Below are 13,560 nucleotides of genomic sequence, written 5' to 3'. Positions count from 1 at the left end.
TTCAACAGTTACTGTAAAGGAGGAGGAGGAGGAGGAGGAGGAGGAGGAGGTTAATGGGTTTGATTCCACAAGCCTGACAGACTCACCCCAACGTCTGCGAGGCGTTTGTTTTGGAGCTCGTGCTCCAAAACGTTTGGCAGAAACTGCCTGCAGCTCCGACTCATTAGATCAGGAACAGAATAAGAGCCACCTTAAATCACACAGTGCAATAAATATTCAGGGTTTTCATGTTGTTACATCGATGATGACTTATTGGCACGTAGCTCTTCACAGTAGGAGACACAGAGTCCTGGCATAGAACATGAGAAGCAGGATCTCGCGTACAATCAACAATTGGTAAGGACAACTGCACAATTTATGTAACCATAAACATTTGCCAACAATTATATATGGATAAAGAATAAATACAGTTTGTAATCCCATTCAAAACAGCTGTCCCTTGCGGCCCGAAGGTGCTGCCAGTGGTTCATATTTTCAACTTGTCATGACTTTTGGTATCTTGCTATAATCTAGCAGCCTGTATAATTGATATTGTGAAACATAATTATGGGATAAGTTAATCATCATGGTTTTGGCTTACTTTCCGATTGGGGCTGTGCTACAAATAGACATGTTGCTGAAAAATTTGAGATAATAATGTCTTCCAATGGCATCGAAGATTGATTTATAATGTATCTCTCACAGGTGGATTAATGGGAATCGGCTTGAGCTGTGTTTTTATCAACGTAACTGTCTACGTAACTTTTGTTGAACAGAGGCCACTGTGCTCATAAGTGACAATTATGGCATCATGGCAAAAGAAACAAAGGACAGTAGCACATGAAGAAACTTGTAATCAAATTGAAGAAATAACTCAATAATGTCCATTATGTCCTCCAATTGGAAGATTGGCTATTCAATCTCTGGCTCCTCCAGTTCATGTCAAAGTGTTGAAAAGTCCATTTATACAGCAATAAACCTAGCTAGCATAAGCCACCATGAGCTGATAGGTCACATTAGTCAAGTTTCCACCCAAATTTAGCACAATCATTTATAATTAATTTTAGTTTCCATCCAGTACGGTTATGCAAATATTAGTAGCTGGGTGCATTAATTAACAGTTGGTGGTGCTAACTAGCCGGTTTGGTGCAATTAAACAATTGCAGATGAAGAGGGCGCAACAAGATGATATGATAAAAGAATTGTAGTATTAAATGTATTACAAAGAAACAAAGGTTAAATATCCTGTAAATAATTTGGTTTGGCTGTTAAAATATATACTCAAATGTAGATTTTTAAGACCTGTTTTTAGCCATAACTGGGCACGCAAAAATATTACGCAGTTTGCGGCGGCAGATTGTGGGATTATTTGTGTGTACACTCACTCACACACTCACACACACACGACCGAACCCATAACCTTTTCCCAGGCGAACGCATGGTGGAGATAATTAAACTCACAGTATTTCAGGAGAGACAAGTCAGATGAAGAAAAGATAATTCTTTATTCTTAACCAATGATATGTGATGATAAAGTCTTCAGAGTCTTTGGTGCTTGGACTCTACAGGAAGATTTGTAATCGAGGGGCGTCTGCCCTGAGCAACAGCAAGATAAATCCCCCCGTAGAGTCCAGACACTGGTGGTGATGGTGGCTGATGAGGCTGATGAGGTGATGAAGATGATGGATCTGTGAAGACTGGGCAGAGATGAGGAGGTGGAGGGTTGCGTAACAGCAGCATGAACGTACTGAAGGTAGAGAGACAATCATATTTACAAAGAGAAGCAAGATGATAGGCTAACGATGTAATTGTGATCTAAACAGCTGATATCATGATTGACAGCCCCAAACAATGACAGCAAGGAAATAATGAGCGAGCATGCGTGATGGAGGGAATGGCTGATATATGAGAAATAAACCACGGGTCTAGTATAGTAAAGTCTTCTTGACTGAACTTCCGCTAGCTTCCTATCTGGCTCATTACTGTTGGTGCTGGGGTTAACTACACATATGCATGCACAAACACACACCTCGGTTCCAGACACCAGAGTTCAATCAGATTTTCTATTGTTTGATAAGGCAACACAAAACTCCATTACCTTCGACTGTCACTTTTGTCATCCCTGTGCGACTGAGTAACGGATTGCAGTTTCCAGGTCTGAGCAGTTGGTTGATCTTAATTTCCATTGAGTGCTTTTTTTTAATCTATTTCCATGAAAGCTTTCACATTCGCTCTTCTAAACACAAAGTATTTGGTCGGTCATGAAACAGAGAACGGGAATATTTTCCACAAGATAAAGCAAGCCATGACTTAAGGGAAGTAAGACCCACCATGGATGAAGAGACTTGGCCGTACCAACCTGCATGATGATCCGGTCCAAACCACCACGATCATCACATAGATATCTCTCCCATCTCTGCTCGCATCTTCTCCACACCAACACACACTGCGTTGGAAATCCCCTCGCCATGACTCCCGGTACGATAGTAATTGTTATGTCCAACGTCTCCATAGCGATGTGAACAAACATCATCACCAGACAGCAGAACTGCCAAACCTTTGGGGAGATAAAACATCCACATGTTGGGCTGCGATGCTATCAAACCGCTGCACTGCACCCGGTCTCTGACCGCCTATACACTTAATGCAGCGAAGCTCAAATTCATCTTGAAACGGGGGATTTGACCGTTTCGCCTCAGCAGCTGTAGTGCTGATGATGAGGTGTTGAAGGCGCCCTGGGTTGTTCCTATAGAAGCTGCTGTATAAGTCCAATATAAGTCCAGCATTACAGCCACATCTGGTCTACCATTATCTGAGGATCTAGCTGGATGTAAATGGTTGTGTGTGTGTGTGTGTGTGTGTGTGTGTGTGAACTTGGGGAGCGACGTAACGTTCTGATCAATGTATATCCCAGCAGTCTGTTACACCACGCCTCTTCCCGTTTCTGAAAGGAAACCGAATGGCCGATCTGCACAGTGCATGTGTGAATGTTTGCATGTGTTAACCAGGTCAACCTATTTAGCACAGATCATTGACATTTTCCGTGAGATTAAGAGCATAATCGCTGTCACGAGGGAACCTGTTACAGTGCGTCTAGACTGGAGGGGCACAGGTCGCTCATTGTTACAGCTCTCCAGCAGAGTTAAGGTGATTATTTTTTTAAGAGCAGTTCGACCGCTCATGTTAGAAATGAAAGAGCGCCTGGGTGAATATTGGTTCATTGCAATGGAAAGGGCAGTTTTCTGATCCGCAACGGATCTTTGCTGGTTGAAGTCCTGTGGCGGGGACACGACATCACCCAGCATGTTCTGTGTTCACACTGAGGAAGTATTAGGAAAAACTGGATGCCAAGATGGTGCCCCGCTTACTCGAATATAAGTCGCTCGGTGAGCAAACACGCCAAAAGAGTTCTTCCTCCGTAGCAAATGCATTAGAGGCATTCTCTATCTGAGCAATCAATCTCTCCCTGTCCTCCACCTCACCAACCAAAATGACAGAATGTCACGTCATGTCGTTGTCTTTTAAAACAACCCATATGTGCGCCGTCTGATCTGATGCGTCTATGGTTAAAGGCAAGATGAGCCGGATTTTCCTAAAAAAACAATACTCATACGAAAAGAATCCCTGTCACTTAAGAACCACTAGAAAAGTGTGGCGGTGACTGTATCTGACTCTATTTTCTTATTTTGTGCTGTGTTCAGGATGTTTCTGGGTTGCCAGCCTCTAAAAAAAATGTAGCTACCAGGTGCCAGATCGTAAGCATGCATCCAAGAGGAAGAAGCTACAAAAAATGAACCTGGGGTTGGCGAGCACCCACTGGCGAGCACGCTATCGCTTGTTGAGCCAGGTCAGAGTTTGAATGTTGTGTTCACTAAGCGCAACCGACAAATCCGACCCATTGTGCCTTTAGGATGTGATTCGTCAAATGAAACCAGTTGATTAATGTTGGGAAAGATTATATTAATGGTTAAAAGAACGTTGATTGCTTACACAGCTCTAAGTTTCTCTCTAAGTTTTGGCTACATGTAGTCAGAAAACAATATGTTAGCCAACCAACTACATCGGTTGATCTGCTGCTTCCAAAACACAGTTTCAACGCTCAGATCAGACATTTTTCAAGTCATCAATCAAAGATAGACAGCTACAGTAGGCAACTCACCTTTTGCATTTTGTTGTCTTTTGACTATAAGGCCATGTTGATTGGTAGCAGATATATCAGTCTGTGGTGGTTTCTTTTGTCCTTTCAGTCCATCCGTTGCTAAACATTAAGATAAAATATACTACTACATACAAGTCTTTACCTTTAGTGATATTAGCAGTGCGAGATGGAGTCTTTCACCGATTTCAAACAGGGTCTCATCAGTACCTTTGATGGATGTATACTGACCGTTAAAAAATGCACTTTTAACCACTTTCTCAGACTTGCATATATAGATTTATGACCTTTGTTTCTATGCATACTCTCTTTACAACCATATGCCTTAAATTCAAGATATGTGTTCACCGCAATAAACATCCATTTATTTCAAATGACAAGCAAAACTTTGGCTGGCTGATGTTAACCACGTCCACCTTGTTTCTTCATCTGGTGGGGTTTGAGAGCTTGGCTGCAGTGGAACATTTGGAGCTGCGTCTCCCGTCAGCCGCCAAGATTAGAATAGCCGTATGTCCGGCATGTTGCTGCAACAACATTTGTGCTACAAATGGCAGCGAGCGAACTCAGTTTGTTCACCGAAACATAATGCAGTGATATCGCTGACACGTCAAGGTTGAGCAACGGTGCTGATACATGCGAGGGTGAGGATAAACAGATATGGAGCTCTATACACATTCATACATGAAAGCACACACATGTGCTCAGAAACACAAGGCCGCTGCATTCCACCAGCATGAAAGTGCTTTCATGTTTACAGCAGAACAAACAGAGGAGGGCTTCGCCTCCTGTGTTTATCTGTAATATGCTTGTTTCCATGACCGCCTTCCCTCCTAGCAGTAAGAAGTAGAACATTTGCTCTGACGGATTGGAGTTTGTCAAGCAGTGAGCATTAAAGAACAACTGAGACATGTTTGTTGTAATTTGTAATGATCATTCAGATTATTGCTTAAAAACAAAAGTTATGAATGTCTTGTTAAAGAAATAATTCAGATTTATTACAACTAGAGTGTTATTTCGAAGCTGCACCGATCAATATTTTTACATTAACAATGGCAAAAATTATTTCCTGTAATTTGAAAGTTGTCTGCAGTATTGACGAACCCACAGAGAATCAGGGACTGCCCATTGTTGCGACGGTCCATTGTTCAGAAAACCCAATTGCCTGAAAAATTTCCCAATGGACCGCAAAGCCCGTTTGTCCGACAGACCATTCTCGCAAAAACAAATGCCTCAAATTGCTCAGAAGGCCCATTGCTCTAAAAAGACACACTCTCCAACAAACAGAAACACATGGCTATTTTTTATGCAGAATGACGATTGATTGGCTAGTAATCGTTGCCTTTGAAGGTTGGGTTGGTTAGGTTTAGGCACAAGGAGTGAGATTTTCTAAGGTTAGGGTCAGCCAATCAGAGGCGGTGTAGGGCGGGTCATGCCTTAGCCAGAGTAGGAACATTTATCATTCTGTATAATTATTACCCATGTTAGCTGTTGGTCCAGTGGGACATTTTTTGGACTATTGGGGTTTCGGAATACTGGGCCATAGGAACAATGGCATGGCACCAGAAAAGCATCACCGACTCTGCGATTTCCCTGACTTTTAATGGAGGGTTTCATCCTCTGTAGGCCATTGTTTTTTGTTGTAGTTCAGTCTCAACTCTCTCATCAACCTGTTTCCAGATGCAGAAGACCCAGATGCAGAAGAAGAATCTCCGATAATCCCACTGTACTTTACCTCCTCACACACCCACAGTTAGTGGCTTGGTAGGAGTTGGTGGAGACCAAAACAAAAGCTCAAAGGAAAAAGAATAAGTCCCCCCTGTTTCTGCTAGAAGTGTAGGCAAATGTTTGCTCGTATGATAGGTCAGCTTGGCAGTCATTTTTGCAGGTTTGATAGTTTTAACCATTGCTGAGGTCTTAGAGTTCGGCAGCCTGACTAAGAAGAAGTCACGGCAAGAAGCATGAGCAGATGACCAAACAGGTTAGCCAAACTTAATAAGAAGAGAAAATGAATGCAAATTTGGAACATGCTTTCTGTTGTAAACAACATTCACATTATTACAGATAGAAGAGAGAGACCCAAGCAGAATTGTTGTGCCCAATCTTTTTAAGTGTGACACAGTTCGGCTAGATGGGTGATCCTTTCAATCTTTTGACCAGCCAGAGAGATGAAGTACTGAATGAGTAACGCTCTCTTCCCCCTCATGAGTTGCATTGTTTGCCCTTGAGCAAGGCAGGATGCCCTGCTCTTTGGTAGTCTACTGGCAGCTCCCAGGCCTGAAACTGATTCAACGTGAAGCTTCTGGATAAAGGGAAAGTGTTCTCAATTGCCTCCCCTGGATGACTGTAATCAACAATACGTGTATTTTCTTGGCTTTGCAAGACGGCCCTGCATTCCTTTAAACCTCATGTCTTGTTGTATTGTCACAAACCATATCTAGGTAATGTAATAAGTCCAAGCTGGCAGCAGGGTCTGGGAAAGTACAGTCCTCTGCTCTGTATCGGTTTGTAGTCAGTGGATGTGGTTGGCGGGTGGGGATAGTGGGCAGAGTATGTGCGCATTTCTGTGTGTATGCGTGTGTGTGCGTACAGTGCTTGTGTGTCGGGTAGAGGGTCTCGCCAGCTCTCGCCTCACTCCATTTGCCATCAAACCCCAGCTGAAATAAAGAACACATGGGAACTGTTTTGAAGCTCCCTCATTGCCGGATAAATATCTAAATTTCCCCCGCGACTTCTCGCTGTCTCTCTTCAGCCCTCCGTCCATCCCTCATCCTACCCTTTGTGCTTGGAACTGTTCGCCCGGAACAGGCAACACCAGTCAACCTCAAAATTTCCATTCGGAAAAGAAAAAGGAAAACCAAAATAAACAGATGATGAGGAAAGAGAGAAGAAACGACGTGAAACAGCGTTTGCGTGCACCGCAGTGATGGGAGGGCAAACTGTGTGCCAACCGTGTTATGGTTGGCAAGCCTTGAAGTGCCTGATCTACAGATGAGGGAGGGGAGGGGGGGGGAAAAAGAAACAGAACCTGAGCGACATGCTGCCATACAGCGAAGCCGCCAGCCGCTGTATGTTTGAACCATGGGAGAAATTTCATGTGGTTGTGATTTTCATATTAAAGTAATTGGGATCTATCAGTGTCTGAGATGTACAGATGGGAGGCCTACGCACCAGCTGCTGCGCGTGTGTGGGAGTCTATGTACATTCACAGTGTCATTGAAGTTAGCATGTGTGCTGGGAGATAGACTTGCAATTCACCTCGTAATAGCGCCTAATAACGGCACTCCAGAAATGCCACAATAAATGGTATGTTGGATGAAGTGTGAAGAGGAAAATAAAGTCCTTGAGTACCGTTCTCCATTTCAGTATTACAGGAAAGCACTTTGAACATTGCTTTGCACATTAGGCTGCGGTTGATGTATGAATTTGCCGATGTGCAGTAAATCTATGAGGGCAATTGTTTTTTTTATAAAAAAATCAGATAGGGTCCACTTAGTTCAAAACCGTATCAAATTTAATACCAATATGAGTATAGCCATCAACTTATTGCAAATGGTGCACTGGATACAAGCCTACAGGCCTACAATGTCGCAAGAGTAGAGTAGTAAAGTAAAGTCACAGTAGCAGTCACCGTCTGCCTGATCTTAACCTCTATAAATAGATATCTGCATGTGAATGCAGTATCTGTAGGCAACAGGAAGAGAATTTGGTTGCGGCAGCGTTCTGGTTCCTGTTTGTAGTTCGTTCTTAGTCCCAGTAATACTGACCAATCACCGTTGAGCAGACGTTTGTGTGAAGAGCAACCGTGTCGGAAAGAAACTGCAATCTCAGAAACCATCGGTTATCGATTCAGCCATCGTTAGCTTAGAGTCAGCATGTAAACTTGCTACTTGAAACAAGTCTTCAGGTCGTAGATATTGTCTCTCAACTCCATTCTCGAAGTCTCAAGTTGCTAATCGGAACGTAAACGATGACCGGCACACAGAAGATTAAGTCTTGACCTAGCTGTAGTCCAGATATCCGTTTGCCCAGACACGTTAGCCGTTGCCCCCAGATGCTAAATTGTTGTTCCGAGATTGACCTGATCCAGGCTTCATTCTATTTCGTCCTTTAATTATTATTTACAGTGTCTGTTGGGGGTTTAGCTTTTCATTAGTCAGCTATGTTTTCCCAGAATGCCTTTCAGATTCACATCATTGTCTGGCTGAATGTCTTCTGTTGCGACAAAGGACAAGCCCTCTCTCTCAGTGACCCCTCCAGGCCTGTTGATACAGTGAGTGTCACGCTCAGACTCCCCAGTTATCTCTCACCACTGGCATTTAAATCTGGCGTTATTTGTATGTGTGTGTGTGTTCCTGTTCAATGGGTGGTCTAAAGCTGGTTAATACTCTGTGTCTTTACTTTAGCAAAGCAAGAAGAGTCTCCTCAGCCTCTCCATAGTAAATTATCACAGATTCATCCTCGGGGACAAAAGCCCGGTGACCCATGACCTTTAATCTGTTGTCCTGCAACCTAATGGTTTTTACTTGCCTCTTTAGTGTGGTACTACATCTTTTTGTTGTTGAAAGGTTAATAACAAATTGTTCCGATTGTTCACTGGTTACTTCCAGAAAAAGAAAAAAAAAAGTTCTGGCCTAACTTTTGCTCACTTTCCGTCTGTTGCGACTGCATTCGCTGTACAGCTGGGAGGACTACGCACCAGACTAAAGATTTGCTGAAATTAATCTTCTGAGTCTTCTGAGCTGTTATTCTCATCACTAATGTCAAAAACGAGTCAAAGCAAGACATCAGATCTCATTTCGACTTGTACTGAAGTGTTTTGGCATTCAAATGTTGACTGTACTTCAGGAACACAGGCACGCTAAAACTCCTGTGCTTGCACATTCAAATCTTGGATGAGGATACGTGGACAGTTTTATGCGACTGAAAAGAAAAAAAGGGGAGCTTTGTTGATTAAACAAGTTAAATCTTAAACCCCAGGCACACTGTAGTATCTTCAAACAAAGAATTCTGTGTGTGTGTGTATGTAGTGCTGGAACATTTGCTTTTGACCTGTGCCAATATAAATGCGGTTTGATGCAACTATCAGCTCCTTTAATGTACCAGCAACGCAAACAGTGATTCACTGATACGTGTATCTGAGGGAAATTAGGGGGCCACAGAACAAAACAAAGCATTCATGTTTCCTTGCTATACATCAGATTCCCTCTCATGACTCCAAACCCAGATATTTGCAGGGTTTCACACGTCCTTCATAAAGTAGTGTGGTTTTTGGTTTCGCCTGCGCCCAGATGGGGTTTCTCCCTCATGGCCGTCCATGTGAAGAAGGTTCGGGGCCTGAGTCAGACAGCAGGATTAGTGGTAATAGCGCTTTGCCAGGGAGATGGACGGATGGGATAGAAAGCCTGTAACTTAAAAAAATAAAATAAAAAAACCTTCCTTGAACTTGGAGGGGAAAAAAAACAGCTGTCACTTCAGATTAATGACGATGCATTTTTAATTTGCTCTTGTGGGGTTTGAATAGCTTTCAGGGGACCTGGGGTCGCGCAGATCGCTGTAACTTTAAGGGCCATGTCAAACTTAATTTCTTGTAAAAACATGAAAATCCCAGTGGATGCAGTTACAAGGTTTGCACAACGAACAGACGGGGAAAGAAGAAAAAGAAGACGAGGTAGGAGGAGGGAGGGATGGATGGTTGGATGGATGGATGGTTGGATGGATGGTGGGGTGGGATGAGGAGGGGAGGTTCTGTGCACGCCTGCTGAATGGGAGCCAAGGGAGACTTGGCAGAGATCTGTGGCTGGAGGAAGAGATCAGGATGCTTTTTAAACTGAGACAGAGAGATATGGGCTCAGCTGAACTACATCCAGATCTTCAGACTTCACAACTGTGGTCCGAAAAGTAAAGCAGAGTTTTGTCTGCGACTTCCCAGTCGCTCCTTTATTTTGTTGTGATCGATGCTAATCCCATTCGAATCTTACTTGTCTCGCACAAGATCTACTTGGTTGGTTCTGGGACAGAGTTTAACTTTCTTCCATCCAGCAGAGGCTTCTCTCTCTCTCTCTCTCTCTCTCTCTCTCTCTCCCTCTCTCTCTCTGCGGTAGGTTTGAAGAGAGGGATCTGTGTGACAGAGCGTCACTCGATCTCTTGATTCGCTGCACATGTCATTATCCTGGAGGGGTATTTGTGTATGTGGGTCTTGCGGGGATCGACGGTTGTGTCGTCCGAATTCATATCTTACAAGATACAAGTTTAACTGAGCTTGACTGTGGTTACAAGACATTTCCCGGGTTGTTCAACCCATTTCAGCCAGGGATTGATATATGTATTATATGTATTGTATTACACATATTGTAGCTTATGATTATACATGTTCGCAGGCACAAACTAAGGGTAGACAAATGGGCATTCCCCCGAACAAAGAACCTGTAGAGTCCACCTCTTTGAGCTTGCGTGCTCATAGTGTTTGACACTGAGCTTACTCTCCCCTCCCTGTCCTTTGTCCGCCAACGTCTCCTCTGTGAAACTCGACCGCGGGGACAATCATCATTCCTCAGCTATTAGCACCAAATCTCTGGCCGGGGCCTGAATGTGAGGAGATGTTGTGTTGTCAGCTGGGGGGGGGGGGGGGGGGGGTTTCTCCACAGATGAGTGGAGAAAGGGGTCAGTGACGCCTGTCAACGACCCCCAACGGCCCCCGGTTTCCTGTCCGGGGACCACTCAATGGCCTCCATTACGTGTCACTGAAGAACCAAAATGTCCTCTGCTCTAGATTTCCCCCCCAGGGGTCTTTATCTGGATAGTTGCTTGGCTGAAACCCAAGAGTTTTCATGATGAATGAAGGCAAAAGCAAGCGGTTCAAGATATAGCTAAGATATGCATACACTGATATAGGTCATTTACTATGAAAGGAAGTTCTTTAGATGCTTGAAAAGATGTTTTCAAGGGTCTAGTTTTTCCATGCAGATGTCAGCGAACAGCGACTGTAACTTAAGAAGGAACTGGAAGGCTTGGCTGCCAGTGTGAAGGACACAAGAACATTTGGAAAGTATAAGGATAACTAAAAAGACTGCTTTGCAATAAATAAAAGAGAAGCCTGTGAAAGTCCAAGGATGTGAACGTAAGTGTACAGCACCGTTGCATTCCGTTCTGCATTGAACTGCTCTGTGCTGTAAGTGTCGGAGCCCCATTCCTCCTGCCCGACTCTGTGGGAATGAAAATAACCTTGAACCTGAAGTTGTTGTGTCGTTGCTGGAAAGCCTGAAGCACATATGGAAATGGAGAGAGCTGGACCTGTGGTGTGACCTTCTTTGCCTGTGAGAATTCAGTATGCTTTAGGGCGTGGCTAGGTGATGATTGACAGGTCGCCACCACTACCAGAGCCATATACGGCGTCCTCCTTAGTCCAAATAAGATCGCTTCTGTTCACTGGTTGCAATTTAGCAAGATGGTCAATGGCCAAAATTCCGAACTGCAGTCCACAAACCAATGGGTGTCACAATGACTACGTCCACTTCTTATGTACAGTCTATGTGTACTACAACATGGAGATTCTTTGGTCTGAACCAAGACAGCACACTTTGTTACTCCTTTCAACATTGACAAAGGCAGCGCAGACCAGATCCACTCTTTCCGTTCATACCTTTCACAATAAAAGCACAGATAGACATATCACTAAAGAGTCTGCAGAAGAATTTCAAGAGTTTAAAGGTGAAGTTACAGCTTACATATGTCCTTATCATTTCAAATTGGCAATACAGCATGTGATTATGGCCATGCCAATAAAGCCAATGTCCATATCAATAAATTCCACCGTGGTCTGACACACGTGGAACTCCTTGCAAATGTGTGTGTGAAGCGTGGATATTCAAGCGCTTGGGACAAGAGTGTGTATCCATGGCCAAATGGTTACAATTATCACAATTATGCGACGCACACACCCCCCTTATTAACACAACTGCGCAACCACAGCATTAACAACTAGCACAAACACGGCCTGAACTATTATTACTGCTGTTACAATTACTGCCACTGCCACATATATCACATGTCCATGTGCGTACAGTCTGCTGTTAATAACTCGGACTGCCGTGACCCGCTTTAAATACATCCCCGCACTAATAAGCTCATTACTGCTGCGCTGTAAGAGCAGTGGGTCAGGAATTCTACACTCACTCACACACACACACACAGAAAATACACACTGTAATACTGTGTAAACACTTGTAGCTCATATACAGAAATGCATAAATGAGAACATGCACACCTTCTACATGTTTTTGCACAAACAGAATTCCTTTTTTTTGCTGCATGCCTCACATGCAGACATGAATGAAGGCAGACAAAGGAACACACACACACACACACACACACCCACACACACAGTCATACACACTCTCATATCTCCCGCTACTCATTCATCTGTGCATCCATTCATCCCCGGCCCTACAGGCACCCATAGCGTAGCCGAAACTGTGTATGCGAAATTAGAAGTGAAACCACATCCTCTCTGATTGAATCTGTGGACCTGCCGGGTGGCTGTGCAAACAAACTGAGTGGGACCATCACGGCCTGGCTCCTCTGTGGCGTCGCAACACACACACACACACACACACACACACACACACACACACACACACACAAATACAGGAACACTTGCTTGCATGATGTTGCAAAATCTTGTTGACATAATCTAGAGCCAATCAGTTAAAACACATTTTTTACAGTTTGTTTTACTGCACATACCTGCTTAAGGTAAGATAGACCTGTAATGGCTTTGCTGGCAAACTGACAAGGCAGTGGGGATGTCAGAAGGTTTACAAATGTGTTATTGACAGCTTCTCTGCCACAACCCGCCTGTGACGTAACTGGTCTGTTGGAAGACTTACCAGGAAACAGAAATGAATGCAGCAACTGTTAAACCGAGATCTTCCTTTGATCTCCATGTTTATTAAAGCAGTATTAAGACCCGACATGACTCAGCAGCCGGGAGGCCGTGGCCTTATCATTTGTGTGTTATTCCTCCCGGTGTTCCAGTTCCTCGGGCCAAGTCTGTCTGCGCCGCGGCTCCGATTGCTCTGATTTCTGCACTGACTCATTTCGCCGGCTTATATAACTGAGTGATGAGTGCCGCCTTCCTTGCTTTCCGTTCCCATCCAACCCCTCCGTTTCTTTCTTTCTGTCTTTTTCCAAAAAAACGTGGCTCGAGCGCTTCGACGCGTCCCTGTCCACGTCTCCTCTTCTTTCTGTCCGTATTCATTCTGTAATCACACCTGAGTCCACAGGTCATTTAAGCACATGCCCACAGCTTGGCAAGGGGAGAGTCTCCTATTCTGGGAGAAGATTAAAAAAAATGTGCAACACTCAGCAATGAAACAGGAATATTGCAAGCTAGCATGCAATATGAAATCACGAAAATAAGCATTAGA

General features: G+C 43.9%; 1 long non-coding RNA gene across 1 annotated transcript; it reads right to left on the bottom strand.

Moving 5' to 3' along the window:
* Positions 1-1,598: 1,598 nt before the first annotated feature.
* On the bottom strand, positions 1,599-13,307 carry LOC306702845. The gene is made up of 3 exons (XR_013767272.1): positions 13,021-13,307; positions 2,339-2,536; positions 1,599-1,726 (listed from the first exon to the last, which is right to left on the bottom strand). It is a non-coding gene; the product is annotated as an uncharacterized lncRNA (long non-coding RNA).
* Positions 13,308-13,560: the final 253 nt, after the last annotated feature.

Source organism: Pholis gunnellus (assembly GCF_910591455.1).
Source record: "Pholis gunnellus genome assembly, chromosome: 11".
Lineage (NCBI taxonomy): Eukaryota > Metazoa > Chordata > Actinopteri > Perciformes > Pholidae > Pholis > Pholis gunnellus.
This window is presented reverse-complemented; position numbering and strand designations above follow the sequence as displayed.